Here is a 22,886-nt window from a genome sequence, read left to right as displayed (position 1 = left end):
TGCGTGCACACACACTGAAAATGTGATAACATCGTTCTGCAGGAGGGAGCAGTAGGAACAATTGTTTCATAAAGAAGTTCAAGTGGCCAATACAGTTTTGACTGAGGACTTGATAAGACAGGACATTCAAAATGCTGTTGGTTATTGGCATAAGCAATGGTATTCAAGTGTGCGCCAACACAATAATAGGCAAATGAGTGAGTTACCTTCAAGATACCATGCTCTTATTTGCTGGTACAAATTTTTCCATATTCCTTTTTGATGACCAAGGCAACACTGATTTAAAAGCTTTCTTCATTTTCCATGTAACAATACACCACTCAAATAGAAGAGGTGGAGATGGGTCAGGAGTAGTTGAGGAAAGGTGAAGAGTCAGGGATGATGTCCCTCTTCTGGTGTGTGCCTCTGGGTTATAACGGTAACATTCAGCAAAATGGAAACTAACAGATGACGCAACGTGTGGTTAAAAAAAATATGTATTGAAACTCAGAGAATGCCAAATCGAGGAAGCAATAGAACTTCTAAGTGATAATAAAGAGCTGGAAATGTAGTTCTAGCCCCATTAAATTCACTTTAATTAAAATTAAACAGCCAAAGAATGATACATGGCAAGTAGTAAGTTGTGATTAACTCACAAATTTTCACTCAAATTTTACTTATATTGTGATGATTTTCCTGTTTTATATTATTTTGGCTGCCTTTCCACATAGTATTCCTGTTTGTTATGGTCCCTGACTTCCAACGCTTCAAACCTCTGTTGTAGCCTGGATGCCACTGGCAAGTAATCTAGGGCTGGTGGAGGAATAGCTAGAGCTCCAGTGTTGCAGGGTACAGTGAATTCATTGTGCATTTCTTAGGTAGGAACTCATGTCGTTGTCACAAAAACTGCACGATTGGCTTCAACACTAAGTACCCTATTCTTTTCTTTCTTTAATTTTCATATTTCTAGGGATCGAACCTAGACCTTGATGCATGTTAGACAGGTGTTCTATCCATGTAACGTGGGAAGGTCTTGAAGCGGATCCACCCTGAGCAGCTGCACCGCAGTCCCGTGTGACAGTCTGCTCGTGTCTCTGTTCTCATGATCAGGATGTCAAAAGCACCCAAATGATGCTGCCAGTTTCATGGTAGCCCTCTATTTGTATTTAGAATAATTCCATAGCTCATTGTTTTAACCGGTACCCAGCAATTAGCTTGACACTTCAGCTTTTAAGCAAAGGAGAAACTATTAGAATGAGTGCAGTTTTGAAAACTGAAAGGATAGAACCATGTAAGAGAAACCCCAGCTAAAGACATTGGCGGGACTGACCGAGGAGCTGGCAGCTCTTCTGTGCAAAGCACTTATTTACTCAGAGGCTTTTGATATGAGGTGCCTTTCTCAATGAAGCTCGAAAGACTAGCAATTTTCATAATTCCCTTGCTGTTTGATATTGGCTGTTTTAAGTTCAGGCATAAAACACAGATCTTCTTTTCTAAAAGAATATGTGTCATCTCTATGAAGTCACCTGAATTTATTTTCTGTCCCCAGTGAAGACCTCAGAGCCATGGTGAGTCTCACTGGGGCAACAGCAATCAACATCACCTGCACCCCACTCCCCGCCCCCCCCCGCCGCCATCTTCGGTTTCACTTAGGTAAATGCAGTCCGAAATCTTGGGGATCCATTGGATGTTTTCAGGGAGTCCTCCACTGGCTCTGATGCACGTTCGAGTTTAAGAATCTCATCTAATCAAAGGACCTGTTCCTTTTAGCTAGAACTCATCATACACTTGTAATCAGAACTAATATTAAGTGAAAGCAATTATGAATATTAAAGCAGTTGCTATCAGTGCCGTAAGTTCTGAGATAACTTTCAGCACATTTCAAGTATGCAATTGGTCTGATTTATGCATATTAATGCTTCTTCCAGCTCACATTGCTGCTTCCTTTATTCACCGCCACTCTCACATCTGCTGAGGAAGTTGTGAGGAAAATTAATGGATTTTAGACAGATTGAAATTTCCAAATCAGAATGGTAGAAAATAACGCAACAACAAATGGAGCATTACACTCAATTCTGCAGCCACCCAAAGAAGAGGATGCTTTCCAGTTCCTTTGTACTGGGTTCTTAATATGTTATGCTTTGGAGCCAGGTGCGGTGTGCACGCCTCTAATCCCAGCACTTGGGGGAGGAGAGCCAGGCAGATCTCTAAGTTTGGGGTCAGCCTGGTCTACAGAGCAAGTTCTAGGACAACTAGGGCTACAAAAAGAAACAGTTTCTCAAAAAACAAACAAAACCAAAAGGTTCATGGTTTGGATCTTAAATGTCTCACTAAAGACTCATGTGTAGGTGTTGTCCCCAGTTGATGACATTGTTGGAGGGTGCTGTCACTTTCAGGACTCTTAAGGAGAGGCCAGAGGGGCCAGGTAGGTATGTCCATGGAGGGAATCCTGGGACTCTAGCCTTTTCCTCCCCCTCTCCTTCACCCCCACCCTCTCCCTCCTTCTCCCACTCCTCTCTCTCTCGCTCTGCTACAGGCTCAAAGCACAACAGTCAAGAGACCATAGACTGAGACTTAAGAAACTGTGAGCTGAAATGAACCTTTCCATGATTGCATGAATGTTAAAGCAACTGAACCCTCTCTTGTACAGATACTTGAATACTTAAACAGTGGCCCGAAGATGACATTCAGAAGGGAATCATGCAAACTTTCCCCTGGTCCTAGCTTCATACATACTGACTGGTGTTCAGTTCAAATAAGTGCAAAATGAACCATTGGGAGTGTAAATCACCTGATGAAGGTGTGTGGTGTCTTCTCCTGCATGAGTAACAGCACTGTTTCTCTAGTAGGAATTAATCACTACTCTTCCCTTGATTGTGAGATTTTCCCTCTGTTGTTGGTGGCTCATGGGTCCATTCAGCCAATACTGGTTCATTGAGAGTTCTCTGCTGCCAGTCCAGCAGTCAGGTTGTAAGCTGCCATGTAGATGCCAGAAATTAAACTTCAGGTCCTCTGTAAGAATAGTCAGTGCTCTTAACTGCTGAGCCAACTCTCCAGCCCCATTTTCTTGACTTTTTTATTGGTATGGCATGACCTACCTTGCCCAGTGTGGGTGACAAAATGGACTGATGGTCTTGGATTTTTTAAGAATGCTAATGGCAGAATCTGTACCCATAGTATTCTGATCTCGTCTGATCTTGGTAGCTGAGCAGGTTTGGTCTGCTTAGCGCTTGGATGGGACAAAGCTGGCTGAGCCTGAGCCGTGGGAACAAGCCAATAAATAGTCTTGATCCGTAATTCATGTGTCTGTTCCTCCTTGAGTCCCTGCCATAACTTTCTTCAGTGATGGGTTGTGACCTAGAAATCTAAGCCAAATAAACCCATACCTCCCTAAATTGCTTTCAGTCATGGTGATTACCATAGCAGCAGAAAGCAAACTAGAACAGACCTGAAAGAAATGATCTGATTCACACAAAACCAGCTGTGTGCCGTGAAGTGAGCCAGAAGGGTGAGGAGATGTTCTTGTCCCCTCAGAAACACCTGAAGCATGTTTAGCCTGAAAGCCAGAGGAGTGTGTTAATTGCCACTAACTACTTGTAGCATGGCCATGGGACAAATGTACAGTTTCTTTGTTACTCTGGAGGCAAGAACTAGTTGGGAAAATATTGACTATGGGGAGAGTGTTGCCACCTGGAAACAGGTTTGAAAAGTTAATCCTGACCACTGGTTATTCACCATGCACAGTCTGACTTTCTCTAAGGAGCCTGATAAATGTTTCAAAATTAACACCATGGTGGTGGTGGTTTTGGTGATTGAGTGGTGGGGTGGTGGTGGAGTGGGGTGGTTGGGGGTGGTGTGGTGGTGATGTATGTGGGCATGGGGTGGGATAGTGGTGGGGGAGGGTGGTTGTGTGCTGATGGTGGTGGAGGTGTGTGGAGGCATGGAGAAGGAAATACAATTTTATAAAGGTGATTGAATATACAACTTCCAAGTCCTTCACAATTTTGAGAATCAGATTCTAGGATTAAAAAACAAAAATATTGTTTTTCATACATAGTTGCCATCTGGTGGAAAAACAAATAACTACAAGATTTAAGCCTGAAAAGCCATTCAACAAATATTGATTGAAAGGCGCAACATACTCTGGAACTTTATTCAGTGAGTCTAGAGTTCATTTCTCTTGAACTTAACAGACTGTTTTCCTTTAAGATCAATTTACTTTACCAGCCTTTTTCATTTTGAACTTTGGGTCTTCATTCCTCAGCTACAGATCCTTAGGTTATGAAGTGTAAATAACTTGCCACCTTCACAATTCATTCTTTAAAAACCCTTGGACCTGAGAGAGTAGTAACATGCTTTCCCGTGTCCTGGTAGTGGTGTGGAAATGCAATGATTTGACTTATACACTGTCGTCTCCTGCTTTGCTGTCAACATTGCCACAATATCGTCTTCTAATCTTCCAAAAGGGGAATCTCTTGAGACATTGAATCTCAGGTAAACGGTCAATATTTATTGACTTTCCAATTAATTATGGAATATATTATAATAAATGATCATGTATTTGACTTACCCTACTAAAAAGTTTAGCTAATGATGTTGGATAACGCAATAAGCAGGGTGAAATGTGACTTGCAGAATCTAGATTGTGGGTATATATATATATTTCAACATTCTTATAATAAAATATTGGCGGAATTTGGTTGTCGTGGTGATCCGTATCACCTGTAAAGTTTTCAGACTATCTAGTTATGGAGGCCCAGGTGACTGTATGGACCACAGATCACGTTTGGAGTGTCACCACAGATGAGAACTTACACCACTGAGGAGTTGTCCTTCCACATCTGTGCATTTGCACACCTGGATTCAAACAACCTTGGTGTGAAAATGGGGGACCACACTTGTTTTGAATCTATGAAGAGTTTTTATCTATATCCCTTTCTACGGAGCAGTGGCTATTTACATAGTGTGGACATTGTATTAGGATTTGTAGTATAGAAGTGAATATGTATTTGTTATGTTCAAGTGTTCAAGTAGTGCAGCAGATGTGAGCATTGCTCATGGATCCCAGGAGGAGCTCTATGAATACTCAGGGACGACTATTTTTATCTGTTTATCTTACCTAATATTAAACAATAATTCTGAAAAGAATTTAAATCACCCTACTCCAGCAGTGAGAAAGCAGAGCCACAGTGATTTTGTACTCCCTTATGGTTCATGCCACATCTTGAAATCTCAGGTCTTCTAGTTGGGAAGATTTTACTTCCCAAATGGTGGGAGAAGTAGAGTGGCTCAGACTGCAAGTGAGAATGAGGAGAACAGAATGACACGGTTGGATATGGAACACTCTGCAGGTTTAACATGGAAGAAGGGGTGACATATTTAACTGTGTGTAATAGAAATTACTTAGGAACTTATTTAAAACTTATAAAACAATAATATTTTTAAAATAATCCATACCATTACAATGAAGACAACAAAAGAAAGTCTTTCCTTGATAGAGTATGCAGAAGAATTTAGCCCAGCTCAGATGGCTCAATATTTCTGTCAAGCCATGAGACATTAGATTAAATATGGGGAAAATACAGACTATTGCTCCTCACATTCCAGAGTTCACATGGCTTTTCCTCCTTTAAGGATCCCATTCTTGTATGCTGTCACATGAATTGGAAAACCAGGTAGTGTCCAGTGACCTATTCTTTTTTGTTTGTGCATCTAACAGGTGCCGCAATATAATTTTTCCTTCCTTCCTTCCTTCCTCCCTCCCTCCCTCCGTCTTTCCCTCCCTCCCTTCCTTCCTTTTTCTTTTTTCTTTTTTTTTGTTATTGTTATTTGAGACAGGATTTCTCTGTAGCTTTGGAGCCTGTCCTGGAACTCTATAGACCAGGCTGGCCTCAAATTCACAAAGATCTGCTGCCTCTGCCTCCCAAGTGCTGGGATTAAAGGTATGTGCTACCACCGCCTGGCCATGGTCATATTTCTTTGTTTCAGGCTTAGTAGTTAGTGGGTCAAGGAAACTTTGTCATTAGCCCAAGCAAGACTTAGGCTGATCAGTAAGTTGAAAAATACCTAAAATGGCAAACTGAAGGACTTAGTATCAGCTGATACTATAAGAAAGCTTTAGAGCAACTCCCTAGCATCTGTAACATGATGACAGTTGAAGAAGGTCACTTAAAAGAAATCCCACACTAGCTCGGAATTAAGAATAATAGAGGGTTACTTATTTAGGGGTAGACTCACAAATCAATAACCTCTGCTGGAACGGAGAACAGCAACTGAATCCCACAGCCGGAAAAGAGGCCGGACGCTCGCTTTACCTTGGCATAAATAGTATAAGAGGCTACACCCAAGTGATCGGGTAACTTAAAGCTGTAGGAATTCCTACAGCAGAGAGTGTTCAATTTATTTTTTTAATCTTTATATTTTTCAAGTAGTGTCTTCCTTTGTATGGGTGGAGACTCATCTCAGTCACTATTAGCAGAACTTGAAAAGCTTTTGGCAAGTTTTGTCTTTAGTTTTGTTCCAAGGGCTGTGGATTTGCTATGTCAGATTTAGGTTAGTTCTGGGAAAAGGCTCCGTTGAGATGAACTCTTCTCTAGGTCCCTAATAAATGTCTAGATGTATCACTTACTTACAGTAACATTGTTTAGTCAGGAGATTATGTGTGGTCAGTTTTAAGAGAGTTTCTTCATCTTTAATAAGGAATGAGATTGGTGGTCAGTGGTTTCCAGGCCTTTAGGATTCACAGATCAGTAAAATTCTCTGCTAATATCTAATGACTTCCTCTTTTACACACACACACACACACACACACACACACACACACACACATACACACACACGACAGAAATATATATAAACAGAGAGAAATTATATATATATTTATGTATTTATTTATTAGAAAGAGGGGAATATATATACATATGTATGTATATATATATATATTATATAACTATAGATAGCATTTACTCCCCACTAGGTACTATAACAAGCATTCACTGCTAGTGGGTTTAAAGGAAAAAGTTATTTGTGTACCATTAACAGCTGCCATAATAATAGAATCAACTTTTATGAAAAAGTACTCTCACTGCTGAAGAGAAGCCTCTGTCTTCTCCCTAAGCTAGCATTGAGGTTTGACTACAGACTCCCTTGGGACAACTGTCACAGTGTTTATCAAGGTAAATCAGCTTGTGTGCCTGTTTTTCTAACTATATATAGGATACATAGGATAAGCAAATACATGTCATTGTCATGGCAGTATTGATCATACCCAGAACATGATTTCCTTTGATACATATTTTTTGAGAAGGAACATACAGAGAATATTGAGGACCAAACAAGTGCTTCCCTTGCTTAGAACAGAAAATACCTTCTTTAGGACAATGAAGAGAGAACTGGGAAGAGGAGGTTAGGATAACTTGGTAAATGGAAAAAATGAAGTCATACAGTGCTAACAGAGAAACCTCTGGCTGGCTTTGGTTATTCAGAGTGACCCAATGCAAATATAATTTGTATTCTACAAGAATAGGAATTGTTTAATTTTTAGCGATACTCAATTCACCATTGTTTCAGCATTCACAAATTGATGACATTTGAAAAAATAGTTTTTTAAGGAAAAAGCATTCTAAATTGAATTCTTCAAGGACATTACAAATTCCAACACTCACGAGACAATGTTTTCTTTGGCATTATTGAGGAGAAGAGGCATCTCTTATAAGTGGGACTCTTGTACTTTCTCAACATCCTCCTTCCTGAAGACATGCTGGCAGTCTTCCCAGGAAACATCTCATAGATAGCCACAATGATTTGGCAAGAAGATAATGTTTTTCTAGTCATTATGAAATCTTTTTGAATAAAAGAGGCAGTGTGCAGTTCAGATCAGCAGCTCTGTGCATATTAAGCGCTTCTATAGAAAAGGGTATTTAAAGTCTTATTTGGACAGCTAGGCAGACTTGGCCTTTGAAGATATTGTTTCTTATACTCATCACATTCAATTTTGTTATTAGTTCCCTGTGACTTTGTCAAGATTTCAATTATCTTTTTGGTATGTGAGCCAGGCAGATAAATGGGAAGAGTGGCATTCCAAGAGGATCATGTAAAATTAAGTTTTCACCAAAATGTGGAGGAAAATAACATGCAAAGTATATGGAAAAGCTCTCTGGTGGTAGATTGATAACACCCGTGCTGAACTGATTATGTGGAATTTTTACATGAAGATCACTGATTGATAATTCCACAGGTGTTATTCAATACCCAGCAGAACATCTTGGGGTACACACAATGGAGGTGTGTAAGAATAATAAGTAAAACAGAATTATCGTTAAATCCATAGGCCAAATTTCTCGTTCTTTTTTCACAAAGGAGCTATGTCCTTAGTTTAGCCACCTCGTGGTTTACACCACTCAGCCTCAAAGACAAAATTCTAATCCAGAAAGCTGATGTGGGAGTCCCCTCTGTGTAAATGATTACCATTAATTTAAGAAATTGTCTTTGCCTGATAGGGTAGAACTTAGGTAGGCGGGAAGACTAAGCTGAATGCTGGGAGGAAGAAGGCCAAGTCAGAGAGAAGCCATGGAGCCACTAGAGACAGATGCGAGTAGGAATTTTAGCTGGTAAGCCACTGTCACGTGACGATACACAGATTAATAGAAATGGGTTAAATTAGTATGTAAGAGTTAGCCAATAAGAGGCTAGAACTAATGGGCCACGCAGTGATTTAATTAATACAGTTTCTGTGTGATTATTTCATGGCTGGGTGGCCAGGACCAATGTGCAGCTCCCTTCTACAACAGAAAACAAAGAGTGATTATTCCAATTAAATGAAATCATGTCAGAGATCTCTAGAGAGACAATACCTGTCCATCAGTGCATTTTTAAAATATGATTAGTTCCCATGCAGTGTACATCTGGGTACCTTTGAGCTTTCTCAGACAGAATTTCACAAATGATCTTCTGTTGCAGAGCAGAGTATTATTTTCTGGAAACCCCAAGGTTAGAGATCAGCTACAGCCTTGACTATAGCCATAGTTTGCCTGCCTATAATAATAGCTCTTGTGGTGAAATGACATTGGATTAAAATATGTGATATTTAATGAGACTTGACATATCAATGTCACACAGATTCTTAGCTGTGTGGCTTATCGTGTATGAAAAGCTGATTATAAAAATTACGTGTTCCTCTTTCTGTAAAACACAACAAACAATGGGAATTACTAGAGAATTTGAATCTCACTCCTCCCTTTGAACAATATTATAGTGATATTTTGTTTGTGCTGTAACAAATAAAGCTTGCATGAGGATCGGAGTGTGGAGCGAACCACTAATTAGCCATAGAGGCCAGGCAGTGGTGGCACACACCTGCCAAGCACTGGAGAGGCAGAGGCAGATGGATTTTGTGAGTTCAAGGCCACACTGGGCTACACGAGATTGATCCAGTCTCAAAGAGAAACAGAGCCGGGCAGTGGGGTCCCATACATTTAATTCCAGTACTTGGGAATCACAAAGGACCAACACTAGGGAGGTGGAAACAGGCAGGGATATGGCTGGGTGAAGAGAGGAATATGAGGCAGAAGGAGACAAGAACTCACGGCATTCACTATGAAAACTTGTAGAAACAGGATATCCCGTTCAGTCTGAGGATTTCGTAGAGGTAAGAACTAGTGGTTGGCTGTGCTTCATTTCTGATCTTTTGCTTTCACCTCCTAATATCTAACTCCAGTCTTTTATTAAGGCCAATTAGAAATCACATTACACATACTCATTTTGCTGCCCTTCCTCTGGAATGTTTTCTTGTCTCCCATTCAAATGGCTATGTTTTGTGACTTCTACTTTCTTCTTCTAACATAGTATAGAAAATCTCATTGATGTGTTAGTGGATGAATTATGAAAATGACTGGAGTTCACAACTTTAACATCTGCCTTATTTCAAAGTTCTTTCGTTGTCTCACTTAATTCCCCTTTCCAGTGTTTTTGTGGTGCCTGTGACATTGAGTTGCATCTGATCTGTCTTCCACTTGTCATTCGGCTTGGCACCACAAGCAGTGGCTCCTCCTCTCAATACTAGGCTTCTCTTATTTTTTGTGATGTCTTTTCTCATGATTCTTTCCTTCTGCCATGTTATTCCCATTGTATATAAGCATGCAAAACTAAATCAGTATTCTTTCATGACTCTATACATATTTGACCATGTAACAGAATGAGTAAAATAATTAGATCACCAGTCAGTTTTTCTTGCAAGCAACTTACTTGAAGCTTACTTGCTTATCCAATAGATATTTTACAAGTGCTTGCTGTGTCTTTGGCTTGATGCTTAGGTGTTACTGACAGTGAGATGAAACAGTTTCTGACTTTGTGGGGTTTATTGATTAAACCACATGAATCCACTAGTTAATATTTAATTATTAATTAAATATTATAGTTGCGATGTGAAAAGTACTTTACAGGAAAAAGGAAGCTTATGTATAAACCAAGATCTGGTCATGCTAGGGTGCCTGGGGAGGAATCTCCAAGATCTGAGGATAATTAGATGGTGATAAAATAGACAGTGTAAAACTTTTAGATGTTCTAGGGTAACTAGAACATTGAGACAGATCCACAGAGAGTGAGCTCCAGGAAGACAGAAAAAAATTTTTTTTGGTAAGGCCATGGATACCTTGGTACCAATTTTATCCTTAAACTGTTGAGTTGGCATGACCTGAGGTTTCTGTTGTTGTTGCTTTAATATTATTTTTTGTGTCAGTGAAGAAAATATGTTGGGTAAAGTAACAATGGGGCTTGCTCTCTGCCAGGAATCTCCTAAGGCAGGGAAACCAGTGGAGAGTCAGCTGACAATTTAGTGGTAGGAAAAGACATGAAAAACTGTTGTAGGGAGATGAAGAGGTGACAAGGGATTGAAGGACCCCCGGGGCAGGATGGGTAGAGTGTAGTGACAAGCTGTGTATGAGCCCAAGTCGCACGAGGAAAATGGGAAAGTCAGGAATGTTTTCTAAGTCTCATGGATAGAAACTGTTATCTTACACTAGGGCAGGAGGCACAACGAGTGTGGGGCAGTGTCTTAAGCTGACTTGGGACTTGTGAAGCTAAATGCTGTTAGAACTTGTAAGAAGAGGGCTCAGTGCTGTCAGAGGTCGCCGTCTGTAGCTTACAGTAAATGTGACCAGGTTAAGTGGGTCACACTTTGTGAAGGTGCTGGAAGCAAAGTGGAGTGCCACAGAACCACCAGGTTTTGATCTGCGTGATACCTGTGATACCTCAGAAGGATGTGTGCCGCTAGGGTGGCAGGTACTTCCTTGTGTGCACAGAACCAAGAGAACTGTTCTCCACAAAGCTCTTGTATTCTGGAGCTTGTGCCTTTTGATCATAGCTTTCCCTCTGCTTTCAGTTACAGACTTTTGTGACCCCTGTGTCTCCTGCAGCCTTCCATACCTTAGGATGCCTGTAGCTAGATTTGTATCTGGTCTTCTTCATCACTGAAGCGTCCATCTTCTTTAGGCTGTCATTACTTTTTCAACAAATCCTTCTTTGACTCCTAATAAGTGACAGTCTCTTTCTAGACTTTTAGACTCATCAGCAAACAAAGTGGAATCAACCCCATTGGCAGCTACTTTACTTTGGGGAGACATAGTCAATAAATGTCAAATAGTATTTTGTGCTAATGAGATATTTGTGCCAAAGAGAAAAACCGTATAAGAAGGTAAAGTATGATGAATGGGAGACAGAGCGAGGACAGGGCTTGCTCTTTTATTCTTTCTTTTTCTTTCCTCATCTGTTACATCCCAACTACAGATTCCCCTCCCTCCTTCCCTCCAAGTCAATCTCCTAGATCTCTCCTCTCTCCCAGATCCACTCCTCTGTTTCCTCTCAGAAAATATCAGGCGTACTCGTAATATCAATCAAACATGGCATAACATCTTAAGAGATGATGATAGTGAGACCCAAGTGAGGTAGGAGGATACCTATTGTGGATGCATGAGTAGGTATATCTTCCTTTCTAACAAGTCGTTTCAAAAATACCTACGTAAAAACTATAAGTAACTGTCTCGTCTTTTCTCAGTTCAGAATCTAGGAGGCAGCCTAGCTGGGTGTTTGTGCTTTACGTTTCTGCAAAGGTAATGTCAAGTTGTCAGCTATTACTGAGGGGGACCTTGAGAATCAATGGGGACTGAAGCATTAGCTTCCCGGTTCACTGATGTGGTTCTGAACAGACTTCTGTTCATTAAGGGTTATTAGACTGAGGACCTTGGGTCCTTGTTCCACCACAGTTTCCTTCCTGCAGGGCACATGCTAAGGACCAAGAGCAAGAAAGAGTGCCACAGCCTGTGACAGTCTCGTCTCAGAAGTGGCCCGGTGTTGGTTTTGCTGGGTCCTCTGTGCTACTGAGTCGCCATTCCTGCTGCTTCAGTGTGATTTCCCAGCCCGACTTCTCTTGGCTTCCCTCCCTGCCATCTTAACTTTATTGTGCCTTGTCTCCTTTGCTCCCTCTTGCAGCTGGCTCTTCATCTTATGTCCTCTGCCCAAGGTGACATGAGAACAGGAAACAGATCTGTTTTCATTTTATCTGTTTGTTCTAGAGGCCTCTGGTTCTTTCTTGTGCTTTCTTTGGAAGCATCTCCTGCCTTTGCAGCTAGTATGTATATATTTTGCTTTTTGTTTCCCTGATTCTCCTCACCGCTCCTGGATACATTTTTTTGTTGGTTTCATTTCATTTAATTTAGAATCATTCAAATATAGATTTTTAGGCTTTTGTTTTTCCCTGTACTTTTATCGTTTTATCTTCACTGTGCTTTTTTTCCCCTGACCACTATCAAAACTAAATTAATTATCTCTAACACTCACAACATCATTACTTTGTTTAAAAAATGTGTGTAAATATATACACTTTCCCACCTTTATTATTAATTATAGTTACAAAAAGAATGAAAATCTTATTTTCCGAATTAGTTTCCGTATCTTGCAGCTCATCAAAACCCTTCCTCATTCTATCTTTGCTCCTTCCTGCCTCACCTTCTCCCAGCCCTACTGTAGCTGTACTAGTTCTACCAGGCGGTTTTCTCCTTTTGATCATAGGTCTCTATCTCAGCTCCAGTACTTTTCCATCTAGCCTTGTTGCCGGCACCACTGTTTGAAACATTCCTCTCAGTGTGTTAACACTAGGTCATCCAGCCATCATAGGCCCTTGGATTAGAAGGATTCGTCAGAGCAGTGTTTCTCAACCTGTGGGTCAGGACACCTTTGGGGCTCACATAGCAGGTATCTTGTATATTATATATTTATATGACAATTCATAACAGTGACAAATTATAATTATGAAGTAACAATGAAAATAATATTATGATTGGGGGTTACCACAACACTGGGAGCTGTATTAAAGTGTGCAGCATTGGAAAGGTTGAAAACCACTGTCATTGAGGAACACAACTGATAAAGTGAATGTGTTTCACAATGGGGATTTAATAGATTGACCTACATGCTGTAGAATGGGTAATCAGACAGGCCATATCCTGGAGGGATTGAGAACCTGGTAGCTGCTCAGGCTATGAGCCCGGGTCACTCGGCACTTCTAATTTCACACTGAAAGCCTGGGACATTGTCAGGGAGCTGCTGGTCTAGCCTTTGTTGGGAGGCTGAAGAAGGTAGGTTTGAATGTCAGTGAAATTCATTAAGAGTAACACCAGGAAAGGGTGAAGGCCTGCAGGAAAAGGCAGTACTGGTTTTCCCTCTGACCTCTTGATGTGTTGAATGCTTCCTTGGGGACGTGCTTCCCACCCAGTAGGATGTTCCCCTCTCATTTCGTGTTTCTAGGCAACAATCTCCAGACCCATCCAGAGGCAAGTCTCTTAGTTGATTCCACATCTAATCCAATGGGTGAGCAAGGTTAACCATTACAGCATCATCAGCTAGAATTTGGACTTCTCTCCTGCACCCATGTCGTTTTCCAATCTTATGTCTAGTGGCCTTCCTAGCTACAATTTTTTTGACTACTAACACTCATATTTAATATCAGTATATAATAGGAAAGTTTTCAAATTTCCCTTTGAAGATTCTAATGTTTATACTCTATTTCTTTCGTTCCCATTCATTTACTTTTTAAAACCTGTGTTTATTCTCCCTTTTGTCTTTACACAGCTCACAAGCTGTTAAAGATACAGGTCCTTGTCTCTGTTCTGGGCTCTCCCCTGTCTCACCGACACTTCCCACATTTCTTTTGCTTTCCCTCCTTTTACATGAGCATCTATTATTGTTCTTGCTCTATTTTTTTTTAATTGTTGATCTTTTTCCCTCAGGGATCATGAGCTTGTCAGGCCTTGGTCTTTGATGGATTCATCTGTACAACACAAACACTTCACCCAATTTTAGGATTTTGTTATCATTTAGAAAGTATCAATTATGAAGCTGGAGGAAGTCAGTACAGCCTTGGTTATGGTTTTATGGGGAAAACAATCTAGAAACAATGTTCATTCATGGTTTTGCTTCAAAACTGGGGTCACTTAAGGGGACTCTACACCTTGATTGTATGTTAGATAGTAGGGTAAAGAAACAAAATAACTGCTCTTGTAGAGTATAAGAAATCAATACTTTTCCTGTAGTGAGACTTGAGCTATTTATATATAAATGTTTTTTTTTTTTTGCTGGTCAGGGTTTCTACACGTTGCATAGTTTTTAAAAGATGCAACTTTAGGTACTTTCTAGAGAAGCAACATTACATAAGGTACTGGTAGTCCTTTTCTTGAGTCAGCTGAAAAGCTACATATAATTGAACAGGGAATACACAAGCAAGAGGCAATACATAAATGAGAGTGGATGACTACTATTGGCAAAAAAAAACACAATAAGGGAAATAAAAGAAATCGGAGGCAGAACATCTGAGGATAGAAGGAAGAAATCTAAAAGAGAATCCCATTCTACCAACCTCAGATCTCAGTAGGCATACATATATTTCATGGTGTAACAGTGAAGTTATTATATTGGCACAGTGGTGGCTGTAGGGGAGCTGTTTCTTATGAGTTCTGAGGTAAAGTCCACAGGAAGATGCTAGACTCTGGAACATACCGGGAATCTTCCAGTGTAGATGATGCTCTGAAAAGGCACTCTTGGAGTATCTAATATCTAATAAATACCCATCCATAAGTGTTACCTGACTACAAGTAATAACAAGCCCTTGTTCAACCGATGTGCCACCTCTGGCTCACCTCAGTCTATTGATACTGCTTAAAATGATATGAAATAGTGCCACCTGGATGTGCCCCTTTGACTCTTTGTCTTCTGTATCTCCAACTTAAGAAATATTTATAACAAAACTCTATTTACATATGTATACAATTTAGTGTATTTAATCACAATGTAATTATTATATGTAATTGATAGGTATCGTTAGATAGTTATGTGATTTTATGTATAATGTAAAAATATAAAATTTCTTTTTATTAACCGCTAATGCTGCATGGGAAAATCAGTATTAGATGAGAAAAAGAAGAGAAATAGTTCCATCCCTATGAGTTCTCAGGTAAATCATTTTCAGAAAAAGCATAGTATTAAATATCTTAATTCCTTTCTCCCTAATTTAGAATTATTAAAAAACACTACTAGTCTTACTCCTTTTTAAACAGAAAGGTATTACTTTACAACCAAGGGCACCCTTAAATTAATTATATGACTGGCCTTGAACTTGGAATCCTGCTTCATCAGTTTTTCATGTCCTGGGATTATAGGTACAAGCCACGACTGTTCTTATACCTGTCAAGATATAATTTGTTTGTCTTGGAAACAAACAAACAAACAAAAAGTAAGATATAGAGACTTTCTAATCATAAGTGATTCATAGCTGTAAAGAGATAGCATACATTTTTTGTATATATTATGTATGGGATTGCCTCAGGTAGAAGTTACTAATGTAGCATTGAATCAAGGGTCCAAAATATCTAAGTGTCATTGGCTGAGATAGAAAACTAAGCAGCTTTTTCAAATGACCCAAAAGAAAACTAAAAGCAATTGGAAAATTTTGGAGTCAAGAGGCCACACATGCCAGATAGTGGACAAATGATGTAGATGGAGGGTTTTTTCTTACCCGGTCCTGCACCCACTTTGAAAATAGCCATCAGAAGCTTTATATTAATTATAAATGTTTAGACGATGGCTCAGGCTTACTACTGGCTACCCCTTACATTTAAATTAACTCATTTCTATTAATCTAAGTATTACCACATGACTGTGGTGTTTACCAGTCCACTGGCATGTTGTTTCTTGGGTGGCTCAATGGCATCTCCCAAACTCTACACTTCTTCTCCTATATCTTTGCTTGGATTTCCCATACATCTCTATCCTGCCTTTCCATAAGACAAATCAGCTTCATTTATCAATGAATGAGAACAACACATATTCCCAGTACACAGAAAGACATCCCACAGAAAGGGAGTCACCTGATATTTGTGGTACATGTTTGTAACTGGTTTACACATATACCGCTGTAGTGGGGTAATCAGGTGGTGCAATCTTAACTTAAGAGTATTTAATCATTCTGAGTCAGTTCTTAGAAACAAACTTGCCCTTAGGGGAGCTGGAGATAGAGCTCAGCAGTCAAGATTGCATGCAGCACAGTCATAAGGACCCCACACCCATGTAATAAGCCAGGTATTCCCTACATGCCTTTAACTCAAATGCTCAGGTGCAGCAGAGACTGGATGACTGAGGCTGTCCAGCTTCCAGACCAGCTAAAGAAGTTAAAGGCACAGGTTCATGGAGAGACCAGGCCTCAGAGCTGGAGCTGACTGGTTTTCCTCCTAAGAAAACAAACCACAAGTGCAAAAAGACCTGGCACAAAGAGGACTAGGTGAAGAGTGATAAAGATATGTGATATGTTCTTCTGTTCTCTAGATATGCATAGATGCTCACAACTCACGCATTATATGTATGCATTGACACATGCACAGACACACACCAACAAACAAAATAACTTTTAATTGACATTTTTTATCCCATCAGCATAGTAGTAGCAGCATGGTAGTGGCATTACTTTTTCAGTCTCTTCTGTAAAAATCTATGTCATAGAAGAAGAAAACAAAAATAGCAGTATCATGTGATAAGTATTGGTAACAAAATAGTTGTTGGATTCATGGGCATATCATTGACAAAACAGTTGTTTAATGAATCTGTTGTATCTCTTCAAAACATTGTTGCTACCCATCTCCCCCTATGTATTTTATTAGTTTATTTCTCTGTAATTGTTATTGTTTTTCTTTTTAGTTGTGTTACCTGGTAAGAAGGAATAGTAGATGTGCTATATTCTTACCCATTTTTAGTAGAAATTCACAACTATTCTACAGATACTTCTCTCATCACATGTATTTCTTCTAGTTATGGGACACCTATTAAGAACGTGGGGAGCTGTTGAAATCAGAGAAAGAATCAAATGTCATGAGCACCACGTTGAAGGCCATCTGGCAGGGTTCAGCATCGATGGGTTCGCACATTCCAGGGTAGGGGCGTGTGGGTTAGAATTATTAGCCAGAAAAAAACAGACACAAAAGAAAAAGACAGAAACTCATAGAAGAGTTGGGAGGGCAACCCAGTGAATAATGAATTCACCCACGTTTATTTTCCATATGCTTTATATACCCCAATCCAAAACAAAAGAAGACTTCTTTACCATGGTACAAACAAGGAACAAACAAAGTAATTATCTCTTCAATACATGGAACATTAAGTAACTATATTCTGAATTAAGTATTCTGTTATGTAGGCAGGACTTGCAGCAACCACACCCTAGACCAAGCATCCTGTAGGTATCCAAACCCTGGGTCAAATCTCCTATCATAACTCTGAAAGAGCAAAAATAGGCCCTGAGCTCTCTGACCTTTGGTCAGGGTGGAACAAATCCACATCCATGAACCCCAACATATTACTCCCCCTTCTAATTTATTTGTTAAAGCTTGTGCTTCTGCTGCAGGACAGATTACAGTGTCTGGCTTCCACCTTCCAGACTTAAACCTGTTATCAATACATACATTCCATCATGCATATCCCTTCTTCGATTGTCTGGAGGGAAAAAGATCTTATCCTTCATTGACTACCAGCATCTGTGTATAAAGGGTTAAGGGAGAACACATAGCTAGACGCCATGCACTTCTGAGCCAACATTCCCTCAAGAGAGTTCACAAATAACTAGATAATAATAATAATAAGGAAGTAGGTAATGCTTTGCGATGTGCATGCTGCTATGGCCATAAAAATCTCCTAATAAAGGAGCAGAGGATGACCAAATTGGGATGGCCTTTTAAAGTTGGTCTAGCATCTCATTAGCACTTTTAGCTGCATCAAAACCCAAATTTGTCTAATCAAACATTGCAAACCTAAAGACTCATTGGCATCATGTCAAGTTTTTCTCAGATAAGATCTAACCTTTTGCTAATTGATGTCTTCACAGTGAGCCACAGTAGTTACAGACATTAACATATCACTACTTGTATGAAAATTAAGAATAAATGCACAATTTATCAAATTATAGTTCTCTTAACTTCATTCTGATCAAAAAACAAGAAAAGATTTCTGTAATGGATGAACTATAAGTCTTTTTCCTCTCCTATAGTCCAGTTGCATTGCTGCTTCTAACTTCCAAAGATAAGTTTGAACTGTCCCTGTCTCTCAGTAGCAGGAAAACTTTCTTGCCATTCCTCGTCATTTTCTGAAGAAGGTTTCAGTCACACAGTGCCTCCATAATAGTGTTTAACAAGTCTCTTTACCCAGAGGGGAAGTTCCCGAGCTCCCAGTTCTCAAATCCTCTGTTTCTCTAACAGATTGGACCCCATACTGTCAAAGTTAACTTCTTGTCCCAAGATATTTTGTAGATAAACAGTCAAACATTCAGTCAGCGATCTTGGGCTGGCTCCAGAGTAAATAGAGCTCACTAAGGTATGGAAATCTGTGTAGCAGGTCTGTCAGAAAAGTGGGAACCACCAACCATCACCACGGTTTCCTTTCCTTCTCAGACTGCAGCATGATGTCATCAGCAGGTCAGGAACAAGGTTCAGCAATCTTGCACTCCAACTCCTCTGGGAAGGCATCAGCAGCTACTCTGCCATCTGGGCTGTACTGCTTTGTTCTGGACAGCCCACCAAGTGCTCAGGAAGCCTCCGAGCTTCATTCTCCTCCTGTGAAAAACAAGCCTTCCCTTGACCCCATATTCAAACAGGCTCAGGTCCTTTCCACAATCCAGTGCAAGGGCCTTTCCATTTTGCTTTAGTGAAGGTCACTCTAGTGCCATCATACCAAAATCTGTCTGCAGCAGATTGCTCGCAGGCATCCACATTCAAGAAATTTAGAATAAAAAGAACGTGACTGGGGATATAATTCCCCCCTTTCTTTTGAAGTTGTTTTCCAGAAACCATGGGCACGATCCACAATTCTTTGTCCTTGAGGATTATAAACAATGCCTGGTTTATAACCAACATTCCATTGGGAACACGACTGCCATTATTCATCTTTATAATTTTAGGAATTCCCATATATGAAAAACACATTAAGCAATCTGTTATCACATGTTTAGTGGCATGCCCAGTTTGTGCAGTAGCCATTAAGAATCCTGAATATGTATTGATTGTCACATGCATATATCTTAATTTATCACATTCTGCAATATGACTAGTATTAATTTGCCATAAATGATTAGGAAGCAGGCCTTGAGAATTTATTCCCATATAAAATACAGGTAAATATTGTGGGCATATGTCACATTGCTTAACAATCTGATGAGCAATTTCTCTTGTTAATCCAAATTGTTGTCTTAAACTTTTATTTTGGTAATGTAAAGAATGTGATCGCTGAGCAAGCTCAAGTTGAGATGAAGAGTAAATTTATCAGCTAAAGCATTACACTCAGCCAATGGGCCAGGAAGATTTGAATGTGCTCTAATATGATTCACGAAGCATGACAATTCTCTTTGATGAATGGCATCTTGAATTTTCTGAAACAGTATTTTAACTTGACTATTACTAATTCCAATGCAGGGTCCAGTTTCTTTTACCTGAAGGGCTTTAAATATGTAATGACTGTCAGTATATAAATTAAATGTATTATTTGCAACAAGATGGAATATCACAGCAACAGCTCGCAGCTCAACTATCTGAGCTGAGGCCTTACCTGTTTACGCTATATATCTTTTACCCTCAACAACATATGCTGCTCTTTCATTAAAAGACCCATCTGTAAAAATTAACATGGCATCCTTTAAGTGATCTTTAATTATAATTTTAGGAAAAATAAAGGAATGTAGTTGTGCAAGTTGTAGCACTCAATCAGCTGGAAACTGATTATCAATTTGGATGAAAAAAATGAGCAAATGCAATTACCCAAGAATTATTATTTTCAAATAACAAATCAACCTGTTGTTTAGTATAAGGAACATTGATCACATTAGGTTACCTCCCAAAATATCACCTAGATTCCATCTGACTTTTTTGAACTAAAAAAGCTACTGCTGCATAATAGGGGTTTATTATCTTGACTGGTAAAACAGGAAGGTGTAGCCATAAAAGAGGACCATTGTGCCATGATATTTCTGTAGAAGTAAGTTTTGTTGGTAAAATGTATGCTTGCCAAGATCACAATTAATCTAATGTACCTGCTGATTTTGCACTGCGTAGTCTACTTGTCTGGCAGCGCCTATAATATGTCTGCAGGGACTGGGATCACTATTCCCCGTTGAATCTCATTGAGGGGCCCAAGGTCTCCTGTCGACAGCTTTAAGTAGGAGTGTAGCCATTGGATATCTCCTAATAACTTCTGAAAGTCATTCAAAGTTTGTAAGCTATCGTCCAAGCTGCAGGAGTCTCACTGGGTGACAGGTATCATTTGCAATTGTACAGACTCCTGGATGGGGGGACCTAGAGCTGTGCTCTCTGCGGGTCTGCCATTCTGCCGGGAACTGGCACTGGGAGGCCTCGGGCCTGGGTGGGTCCCACTGGAGGCCAGCGGAGGATGGCAAACTTAACTGCAGCACAGGCTTGGCTGGCTGGATGCTTAGGCAGGTGGAACCATGCTGTTTTCACTATTCCTGTTTTCCTTTCTTAAATCTTGTATCAATTTCCATTTTCCAGATTTCTTTTTAAACACAAAATTAGGAGAATTCCTACATTTTCTCTTCTGCTAAAGGCTCTTGACTCCCCCATACAGGTTCCTTGGCTCCTGGGCCATGTAGCCTCTAGCCATTCCCCACCAACCAGCTCTGGATGCCAGCCACGGGAGGCACAGACCTCCAAAATGTCCTGTCTCCTGCATTTCCTGGCTACACACAGCATGGTGCAGGTTGGATACAGCTGGGGCTGTGGGGACAGCAAACCCCAAGGGGGGCAGGATGGCACAATCACTCACTCCTTTGCCTGCTGAGCAGCAGTGGCAGAGACCGCAGCTGCTTGTAAACTTAGGAGGATGTGCTGGATGCATTGTGGTGGCCACAGGCTTGGTCTGTCAGGAGGGATTGCAAGCTTTCTCTTCCCCAGCTCTGAAGCAGATGTGCAGGGCCTTGCTGCTTTCCCTTGCCTAGACCCAAAACTGTGGTGGCTGTGCCACTAGTGTTGGGAGGGAGGGAGAAGTTTAAACTCTTTGCACACTCTAAACATTTCTGTACTTTTCACTGCTGCAGTTCTCTTGGCTTTAAAAAATATACACAAGTAAATGTCCACACAGCTGAATACTATTTCCTTATCTCATATCTACAGTTATATACAATTTTTACTCCTTTCCACATTTATTATTAATTTGAGTGCTCACCTTTTACTTCTATACTTGTGATACCTTATTCATCTGTGGTATTCACCACGTTCTCTACCTGTACTGGCCACACATCCGGGCAGCATCTGTTGGGGTCCCACATTGGGCAACATACATTGTGAGCCCTTCATTGAGGGCCATCTGTCGGGATCCAGGACCAATGGGCTCATGCGTTCTAGGGTAGGAGCGTGTGGATTAGAAAGGTTAGACAGAAAAGAACATACACAAAAGCAAAGGACAGAGACATAAAATAGAGTCAGGAGGGCAATCCAGTGAGTACTGAATTTACCCAGGGTTATTTTTCATATGCTTTGTATACTCCAATCCAAAACAGGGAGAAGGCAAGACTTCTTTACCATGATACAAACAAGGAACAAACAAAGTAATTACCACTTCAATACCTAAAACATCAAGTAACTACATTCTGAGTTAAAGTATTTTGTCCTTTAGGCAGGACATACAGTGACCACACCCCAGGCCCAGCATCCTGTAGATAGCCACACCCTGGGTCAAATCTCCTGTTATAACCTTGAAGAAGTAAGAATAGGCCTGAACTCCCTGACCTTTAATCAAGGTGGAAGGGACCCCCCCATCCATGTACATTGACAGTCAAATATCTCCAACCTCTGTGTCATGAAGTAGTTTGGGTTAACAGCTACATAGATTGTTTATTGACTTCAGTGTATTTTTACAAAACTATTGGCCTCTAAACCTTCTTTTACTTAGTAGTTACCCAGCCTACCAAATATAAGTATGGAAGTTGGCCATGTGTTTCTGGTTATTTTTTTTAACCATTTGAATGAGAATGAGTTAGATGAGTAGTTTGATGAGAGAATTATAAACAACATAAGTTTAGTCCTTTTAGTTTCTGAGATTGGGAAGTTCAAAGTCTGTAGTTCTTAATCTGTGTGTCATATCTTCATACCCCTGTGAAAGGGTCCTCCAAGACAACCAGAATACATAGATATTTGCATTATAATTCATAACAGTAGCAAAACTTCAGTTTTGAGGTAGCAATGAAAATAATTTTCTGGTTGGGGGTCACCACAGCATGAGGAACTGTATGAAAGGGTCACAGCATTAGGAAGGTCGAGAACCACTGCCCTAAGTCAAAGTGCCAGAGGATGTTGTGTTCACCGAATAACTCTTGC

General features: G+C 40.1%; 1 protein-coding gene across 9 annotated transcripts in view; it reads left to right on the top strand.

The window, feature by feature from the left end:
* Cadps2 (calcium dependent secretion activator 2) overlaps window positions 1-22,886 on the top strand; it is a 535,973-nt gene that overhangs the window by 184,151 nt on the left and 328,936 nt on the right. The gene's annotated exons all lie outside the window — the stretch shown is intronic.

This window comes from Myodes glareolus, chromosome 25 (genome assembly GCF_982192425.1).
Source record: "Myodes glareolus chromosome 25, mMyoGla1.1, whole genome shotgun sequence".
Taxonomy (NCBI): domain Eukaryota; kingdom Metazoa; phylum Chordata; class Mammalia; order Rodentia; family Cricetidae; genus Myodes; species Myodes glareolus.
This window is presented reverse-complemented; position numbering and strand designations above follow the sequence as displayed.